The 10,142-nt window shown below is 37.9% G+C and overlaps 1 long non-coding RNA gene across 1 annotated transcript; it reads right to left on the bottom strand.

The window, feature by feature from the left end:
- Positions 1–2,015: 2,015 nt before the first annotated feature.
- Positions 2,016–8,589, bottom strand: LOC137502384 (uncharacterized). Its single transcript, XR_011018756.1, has 3 exons — positions 8,282–8,589; positions 8,061–8,182; positions 2,016–4,115 (listed from the first exon to the last, which is right to left on the bottom strand). It is a non-coding gene; the product is annotated as an uncharacterized lncRNA (long non-coding RNA).
- Between the last annotated feature and the right edge of the window lie 1,553 nt (positions 8,590–10,142).

The raw sequence follows: 10,142 nt of genomic DNA, 5'->3' as shown, positions 1-10,142 counted from the left end.
AGCCTTCTATCAAACCAGAGCTTATATGCAACACATGTTAAGCAGGCCGGCCTGTAATTATCTGCCTTATGTTCATCACCCTTTTCTTTATACAGTGGGGCCAGAGCTCCTTCTTACAAACAGTAAACAAATATTTCCGATATGGCAGCATACTTCTAGTAATTACCCTGAATTCTTAATAAAGCCAGCTGCTTTTTTTTTTAGCTTTTGTACCTTTTTTGAAAATGTCTTTATTATAATAGGTAAATTCCACTACTTTGTCTGTATTAGTCACCTCCTCAACCTGGAAATTAATCTTACATCCAACTATCTTTGCATATTGCTAACTGAATTCTTATGCTTTCTCCTAGTTCATTAATTTTCCCTGGAATGTCCATCCTGGAACTTGTATCTGCCTTAAAGTACCTATACATACCCATCCATTACGGTACGGTACTCACTAAAATTCATATGGCTGTCAATTATGCTTGTCATCATGTTAACCTTAGCTGACTTTTCTTGCTAAATTAAATTTCCTAGTAAGTTCTTTCAGTCTCTCCTTACTTCCTCATATATTCCTATTTCTTTCTAACCTGCACCTCTGTTATAATACAGTGTGTCTATACCATTACTTACCACTTTAGAAAAATACCATACCTGTTTTCAAACTCCCCAACAATTAGTTAAACCCATCCCATAGTCTGTTTATATTTTCATTCACCATTTTTAACTAATCATAATTTTTTTTAAACTCCCCTCTGTCTCTCTTATCAACCTTATGATATTGCCTAATAGTCTTGCAGCATTCTATTCTCTCACATTTATTTTCAACTACAACAGAAATGATCTTCATGATCAGTTTTTCTATAGTGCTCATCTGGTTTTATTAGCACTATGTCTAGAATATTTTTCCCTCTATATGGTTTGTTACATCACTTTTTGATTCAGTTGTCCTTCTCAGATTAACTTATTCACCATTTGTCGGTCATGTTTTCTGTCATTCGCATCAGTCACCACTGATCTGCATTTAGGGCAGTTGCCCAGGTGGCAGATACTTTGTCTGTTGTTTACTCATCTTCTCTTCAAGAATTACAAAGAATTTTTAAATTTATTAAACATCTCCCATGGTAAATTATTCCAATCACTAACTCCTCTTCTTATAAAATAATATTTGTCCTAGTTTGTCCTCTTGAATTTCAACTTTATCTTCATATTTTGATCTCAAACTTATTCGATTACCAATGTCATTCCACACTATCTCTCCGCTGACAGCTCAGAAAGTACCACTTAGTCTCCTTACACCCAAGTCTTCCCATCCCAAATTCTGCAACATTTTTGTAATGCATCTCTTCTGCCAGAAATCACCCAGAAGAAACCGAGCTGCTTTTCTTTGGATTTCTTCCATTTCTCGAGTCGAGTAATCATGTTGAAGGTCCCATACACTGGAAACTTACTCTTAATTGGGGTAATACCAGACTTATATGCCCTCTCCTTTACATCCTTACTGCAACCCCTCACAACCATGTGCAGAAATCCGTACCCTTTACTTACAATCACATTTATGTGATTACCCCAATGAAGATCTTTACTTATATCAACACGTACATACTTACAATGATCCCCATGAGGAACTTTCACCCCATCAATGCAGTAATGAAAACTGAGTGGACTTTTCCTATTAGTGAAACTCACAACCTGACTTCACACCATTTATCATCATATCATTGCCTGCTGTCCATCTTGCAACATTTTCAGTCTTTTTGCAGTAGCTTACAATCTTGTAACTTATTTATTACTCTATACAGTATGACATCATCTGCAAAAAGCCTTATCTCAGATTCCAGTTGTTTACTCATATTATTGAAGGTCCAATAATATTGCCTTGAGGAATTTCCCTTTTAATGATTGCAGGATCATTATCAGCATTGAAACACCAACTGCATTTTACAGTAATATGTAGGAATTATTTTTTCAATAAATGTCAACTCATTATTTTTATGTACATTCATTTATTAAAATATTAATACAATGGTACATGAGAAAACACGTCAAAATGATACACTCCTCATCTTGCAGCCATTAAGAACTCATTGGTACTGTTTTACATTAAAGCTAAGCAGGGTATTTCGGAAGGCAAAGAAAGCTACAATGCTATTAAATAATTATGTAGAAGACACATTGAAAAATGAAAAATAATTGCCAACGACAAATTCATTAGTTCCAAAAATAAATGCATGGCAGCTTGTGCTGAAATAATGAAATAGCTAGGAAGGTAACAAAGAAGCCTGTAGCCATTGTGCCAAATATACTGAATGATTCATTTTAAAATACTGTAAAAACATGTCTAAACTGGAAAATAATCTTGACTCACTCAAGGAGAATGAAGATACATTTACAGATATGTTGAGTAAACTATAAACTACCATGAAAAAGTGAAATAAAATATACATGGCATGAAGTTGCACCTAGGGAAAATTTTCAAAATAATTACAGGAATTCCAGGACAGATGAGTACAATAGGCTCTCCTCAAAACCAAATGAATATGTTTGCATATTGTAGCTGCAAAGAATAGTCACAGCATGTACATGGATACTGATGAATACATATTTTATATTCAGAGCAAATCAATGGACAGCAGAATGAATGACCTGTTACACATTCTTTCCTGACACTATAAAACTCATCTGTCCTCCTGCTTTCAACCTTACATGAAGTGGAACTTTCCACTGTCACATCATCAATACACATTTGTGGACTGTTTTTGTGTCTCTGCCTTATATGTTGCACAGCTTTGCTAAGTTTTCCTTTATTTACTTTTAGCAACCTATCAAACACTTTGTGTTTTACCACTGACATCACAGCATTTATGCTCTTATCCATCCTACTGACTCGAAGACCTTTCATTACCACTTGTTTCAGGACTTGGTGGAAGACTTCTAAATGCATACTGGTATTAATGTGCATTTCTAATCAGTAACAATAGGCCTACTAGTATATTCCTTTTCGAAGTACACACCAAACTCTCTACATGTGTCATTATTTTCACAAGCATCTAGGAAGTTGTTGAGCTCACTGTGGAATTCAACTACGTTTTCACACTGCAACAACGTCCTTAGGTGTTTGTTACACAATTGCTTTGAATGCCTGTGTACCATGAATTTTAGAGGAAATGTTCTTTCTCTAAGCCCTATCCATATGCTACATGCATAGAAGTTTCTTCAAAGGGGCACCCGTGACTTCAACCCATGCATTAGAGAATGAAGCCTAATTATCAGTTATCAGTATCTGCACAGGAAAATCAATTGCAGATATTGATTATTTGACAACATACAAAAAAAAAAAATCCATTTCAGCACATTGCAGTCTGTTCGATTAGAGTAACAGAATGCAACAGAGAATCTCTCACTGTATTCATCTAACATCAATAATGTTGTAAGTGAGAAGTCACAAGCATTTGTCCCATGAGTACTGTCCATACAAATGATTTTTTTCCCAAACTCCACAAGCATTACTTTCTGCATATCAGTCATAATTATTAATACAAAATCATTCTCTGTCAATCCGTATTCTGGGTTGGAAATCCCTTGTAATTTACCAAACCGGACATACTCATTACCTTGTTCTTTTAACCTATCCATCCCAGTGCACACACTTTCTGACTCTGTTTATCACTATCTAATCTAAAATCACGAACAATATTACTCAGGTCATGTCTTTGCAGAAGGTGTAGCCTGGTAATCTGCTTAGTATCTAAATTGTCTGTGATGTTTTTCAGAACAGTGTTAAAGGGAATATTCTGAGCCAACTGGCCAGCAATCTGCTCTCTCTCTCTCTCTTCTTTTGACAGCAGGATATGCCCAACTCCTCTGCAATGTCCAAAATGTACATTATTGTAAATAACAAGCACACTCGATGTATTTATTTTACACGAACCCTGAAATTTCATATGCCGTATTCCCTTTCCTCTTCTTTTGACCAATCCACTGCGATGACAGAAATAAGTAGATCCTTCAAGGGCTGTAGTGTCGTGGGGTTTGGTTTGGTAGTTGTCGATGTCCTCTTATGTCTTGGTGGACTAGTTAGAAAATATCTGGATTGAGTGTCTTTTTTTCCTTTGATTTCCATACCTTAAATTCTTGAAAAGAATAGAAAAATTTAATTACTAGTTATTAACATTAATAAACTTATTGCACAGCTCAACTTGTATTATGGTAAGGGTCATTCCATAAAAACTCACAAACTACAACAAATTAGACATTTACTTTTTTTTTTATTACTAAACTTGTTTGTAGAGTACTCGTTCCCGCCTGGTGTCCATAATTGTTAAGGCGTTGAAGTCTGCATGGTCTAACACCGTGGTTAGCCGGTTCAAGTCCCCTTGATCGAAAACATTTTGGCCATCAGAATCTTTGGCCACCAGGGTAGAGGAGGTGGTGATATCAAATTTATAATCACTAGATTGCGTGCCAAAATCCTGGAATAAATTCCAAACCTCTCCGCAGTGCTCATATAGAGTGAGGGCATATGACGCTGTTGATGGTGATTCGTCCGTTGGTTGGAGATGTTAAGCCTTGAGCAGACCCCTTGGTGCTATTCGACAGGAGTAGGCTATATGTTGGCACAGGGTTTCACCCTCTCCCTTTCTACTATCATATATCACGTCATTCATTTCACCTCATTAACTTCTCTGATGAGGCTGACGCCAGGAAGGGCATCCGGTCATAAAAACCCACCACGACTGATTCATCTCACCGTATTCCCGACCCCGTAGATAAAACGGAACAAGGTTTGGACATTGTTTGTAGAGTACTGTTTTGGTGATCTAATGTTTATTGTAGATAAAATGGAGCAAGGTTTGGACATTGTTTGTAGAGTACTGTTTTGGTGATCTAATGTTTATTGTTGTTTGGCCAACCCTTGTCCCGTTTCTGTACGGGGTCGGGTATGAGGTGAGGTGAGATGAATCTGTCATGGCGGGTGTTTATGACAGGATGCCCTTCCTGACGTCAACCTCATCAGAGGAGTTAATGAGATGAAATGAATGATGTGATATATGATACTAGGAAGGGAGAGGGTGAAACCCATGCCAGCACGTAGCCTACTCCTGTCGAATAGCACCAAGAGGTCTGCTCAAGGCTTAACGTCTCCGTCCGACGGACAAATCACTATCAACAGCGTCATATGCCCTCACTCCATATGAGCATTGCAGAGAGGTTTGGAATTTAATCCAGGCTTTTGACAAGCAATCTAGTGGTTATAAATTGAATACCACCCCCTCCCTTACCCTGCCAGCCAACATTCTGATGCTGAAATTTTTTTTGACCAACGGGACTCGAACTGGCTAACCTCGGTGTCAGACAGTTTAGACTTCAACGCCTTAATGATCATGGCCACCAGGCAGGCTGATCTAATGTTCATTGTTGTATTTTAAAAATGACTATCTCAACATAAAAATGTGATTTCCGTGCATACTTCTATAAATAAACTTTGAACTTGAGAATTTTAAGTGAGCTTCAGATAATTTTGATAAATACCTCTGAGTATGGTCTGTCTGTTAAGTTGGATCCTCAAAAAGCACCATTAAATTCAAGTACCACTGGACTGGGCTAGGACTGAACATACCAACTTGAGCTCAGAAAGCCAGTGCTCTACTGCCCTAGCTACCCAGCCCAGCCTGAACAGTTGATCAGTATATCCAAGCACTGAATTACTCAGAAAAAAAATACTGGAAATCACTCCCGAGTATGAATATCCACAGCCTGTTTCCAGTCATTCAACCGGGTCAGGAATGGAACACATGAAGCCCCATCTAGTGGTGAGGATAGGACCTGTGCCGGCTGCCGAAGCCTGTTGCACTTCTCTGGGGCAATGATTAATAACTGACAGATGAAATGATACTGGAGAGTGTTGCTGGAATAAAAGATGACAGGGAAAACCGGAGTACCTGGAGAAAACCTCTCCTGCCTCCTTTTTTGTCCAACACAAATCTCCCATGGAGTGACTGGGATTTGAAACACGGAATCCAGCGGTGAGAGGCTGGCGCACTGCCGCCTGAGCCATGGAGGCTAGAAATCACTCTTCAAGTGCTACTATTGACTCCACTCACCAAGACTTGTGCAACTTGATCCAACAACAGGTTTATTTCTTTGGAAAAAAAAGTAGTGGTTATATATTATTTTCTGGAAAACTAAACTTCTATTCTTCAAAATGCAATTCTTTACATCTGGAACAAACCAGTCGCTATTTAATTTCCTTTTCCAGAGTTTCAAGTAAGCTTACTGTATGACAACATAGTAGACATGATGCTGTATAGGCTTTTGGACTTATGCCGTGTCAAGAAAATAAGGTGAAATTCTTAACGTTTCGCAGAAAACTGTGCTCTGCATCCTCAGAAGAAATCTCGACTGACCACGAGAAAGGCTTCTTAAACAATGACAATTTCTTTGCAGTTACCTCAAAAGATATTAAAGTATAAATTTTTTCAGAGAAAGTTCATGAATTACATGAGGATGTAACAAATATTATTTCATAAATTTAGGTAAATACCTCGCAGATTCTGGCAAAGAGATGAGCACTTTTCTTGCACTTCAGAAAGACAAAGATTTAATGGTATCGGTGGTGCTGTCAATGTTTTCTTTGAATCTAAATGTTGATAAAACAGATCTTTAACTGTCACAGGAACCATATTTGTGGAAAAAATAGATTATAGAAGATGTAGCCTAAACATCCAGTTTGTCAAGAACTGTGGAATGGAGAAAATAAGGACAGATTATAGACAAGATTAAGCAAAGTAGGTATTCAATCTTACTATGCAAACATTCCCATCTCTAAGTTATTCCTGAAAATTAAAAATAATTACTTTATCTAAGAATGAAAATAATGATGAAATATTACATAAAATGCAGGTTTCCGTTAGATCAATCGGTGTGACATCAACACACTGACTTCCTATGCTAATTCTAAAATGGAAATCAGAATTCACTCCGGCCACTTCAGCCTTGCAACAATTATATTTCACAGGGGAAAGTAATCATCATGCCTTTGCTGGCGAGATGTAGTGTTTACAGTGCACTATGTCTTCTGGTATGGGCTATATCAAAATTGTTACTTTCATTGACCTGTCTCAGTCTCATCCTTGGCTTTGACAATATGAAAGTGACTGAGGTATGGGTGATGCTAGTAATACCATTGTTTATGCAGCCAGTCCCTGTTATGAATGGTGTGAAAATATCACTCATAGGGTCGGTTGGTGCATGCATTTCAGTGGGCTTGGCAGAATGATATGTAATAGCAACGGCTGGCACGGTCAGGAAAGCAACGGGAAACTACCTCACTCCTCATTTCCCTAGTACGCCTTTTCAGTGACGCCTAGACCATTTATGACAGCTGTTGGCAGAGCTGGAGAGGATCAAACCAGCCTTCGGGCTGAATACCCAACATACAAGTAATCATCCTGTATTCAAAACAGACATATAATTTAAAATGTAGGGTTGCATCATGGATTAATATGTTCGGAATTTTGTGCACATTCTTTCCAAGGATATAATGCTGTAACTGCTAGAACTAGATAAGTCTTAACCAAATTTCTTAAAAGAATACTTTAACGAATTCAGCAAGAACCATGGGTATCCTTCTTGAGATTTCAAAGAATGGTAAAATGTAGTTAGTGCCAGTATAACAATTTTAATGAAATCTGAGATTTCACCCTCATGCAAATAACTTATTTCAAATAAATACTGAAAATATTAAGGAAAATCTTTCTGAAAGCATGAATTTTGGTTGCGAGTACATTTCGAGCATCATTAGGCCTAATGGAGCTATTAATAGGAACAGAAAATTATACTGATTTAAAGAATATTGGTACTGGTATTTAATGAACATGTGAGGAAAATACATTTTGTGAAGAGATTGTAGCAGATTGTGATATTTCATGGAAGAGGCCTACCCTTAATAAACTTTAATGAACATTTATGCATTCAACTATCTCCATACGGATTGCCTAACTAGATACAGTGAACAATACGAATATGAAGATCCGTTGCATAACTATTATGATACAATGGTTGAACATTCTTCCCACCTTTCATGTTACTGAAGACATTTCTGTGATAGAACATCCTTCAAGAATTAATTCACTGTGGTCATGCAACACATGCTGACTCAACTCTTGGTGATTCGCAGTGATATACGGACAATTCACCACTGAAATGAAAAAAACAGGCTTTTGAGTAAGAACATACCAATCCATTACCTCTAACCTATTCAACTACTAGTACTAATATGGAAATCGTCAGCACTTACCAGGACAGTCTATATGAATTTTGAATCTTCTCGCTGACTGTATGACGCTCATATGTCCCCGTAACTCTCGTTCGCTGGATGTGTCCCAGCTACAAAATTTACAAGTAAATCCAGTTCCATTAAGCCGCCCACGCTTTAGTGATTCAGATGACAACTTGTGTAGGCTACTTGTAATTTATGTCTCTTTAATTTTGCATCGTGTAGATAGCAGAAATTATCCGAATGAACGTATTAACCACACTAGAAATGATCCAAATGAACTTATTGACCATGTGTTGACGCAATTCAAACAAATATTAAAAATTATTCACCCGAACGTATTGAACACATGTTAAACACAATTCAAACAACAACTTTTCCCTCCACTTACGCAAAAACAATTGCTAATCAATTTTCATATTTACTACGAATCATACCAGATGGAAGCACTTTCGTAAAAGGCTGAGGCCACCAGCGGCTATACTTTTCAAGAATGCATTCTGATTGGCCAGGTCGTATTATCGCAGTGTTATACCGAGACGCTTGTGAGATTGAGACGGCGGTGCGCTGAACCAAAACGTCAACTTTCGTGGGCCTCAATATACCCGTGAGACATCTGCCGGTAGTTTTTAAGTACTTCCTGGAAAGCAAGGAAACAATGTGAATGCTTAGATGTAGGCTGTAGTGTAAGAATTATGAATTTTTACGGTACATTATGATTCTTATCAAGTAGAGTGAACATAGTTAATGGGGCGAAAACATTTTCTTGTTCCTCAGTTAAAAACTGTGGGTTGGAATGATCCTTATATCCCATATTTCTATGTATGAAAATAGCTACACTCGCATAGTTTCGACAAACATTTATTTTTAAATAATAATACTGAGGTTAATATGTGTAGATAAAGTTCAGACTGCCAATATCGATGCACTATTCGTCGTGGGCATTGTTATTGGCAATTTAATTTTTGGAAGTTCCCTCGGAACTAAAAATAAACGTTATTAGTATCACAGGAAGGACCAGCATATGCTTGTCGTCACTACAACTCCTTGGTCGCGGGGCGGCCGGTGTGGTAGTACTAGTTGATATGGTAATGTCGGGTATTTTTTTTTGGACGATTCGGGACGTTACAAGTGGGAATAACAATATTCACATTTAGCCTATAATACGAAGTTTAAATAGAGGAATAGGGAAATGGTTGTTAACATGATGCGCAATAATTAAGAAACGGAATATGATTACCCGTGCCGTGTCTTCGGAGTACCACTTAAGTCTTATTTACAGTATTTAATGTAGGTTTAAAATATAAATTTATGAACTGAATACAAAGACTCCTCCCATATACAGGGATACCGGTACTCAGCAAATAACTCGTGAACGGTTAAAGATATTGAAATTCTGTTTTCACTTTCTGTAATGGTACCAATGGGCTAATAATCGGACATAAAGTAGACTTAATGTATCATGACGTTCATATTTTCTTAGGTCATGGTACTAGCTTGGCTTTATTAAACGGTACCACACTATTTTGCACACATAACCTTAAATCTGTTCGTCTATGTGGTTTACTTGGATCACGTTCACCCGGAGGCCCGGGTTCGATTACCGGCTCTGCCACGAAATTTGAAAAGTGGTACGACGGCTGAAACGGGGTCCACTCACCCTTGGGAGGTAAAATGAGTAGAGGGAGGTTCGATTCCCTCCTGAGTCATCTTAGAAGTGTTTTTCCGTTGTTTCCAACTTCTCCTCCGGGATGGTATCTAACTTAAGGCCACGGCCGCTTCCTTCCCTTCTCCTTGTCTATCCCTTCCGATACCCCCCACAAGGCCCCTGTTCAGCATAGCAAGTGAGGTACTGGTCCTCCTGTCCAGTTGTATCCCCAAC

Source organism: Anabrus simplex, chromosome 10 (genome assembly GCF_040414725.1).
Source record: "Anabrus simplex isolate iqAnaSimp1 chromosome 10, ASM4041472v1, whole genome shotgun sequence".
Classification (NCBI taxonomy): domain Eukaryota; kingdom Metazoa; phylum Arthropoda; class Insecta; order Orthoptera; family Tettigoniidae; genus Anabrus; species Anabrus simplex.
The sequence above is the reverse complement of the archived record's forward strand: the minus strand, read 5'-3'. Positions and strand labels throughout refer to the sequence as shown.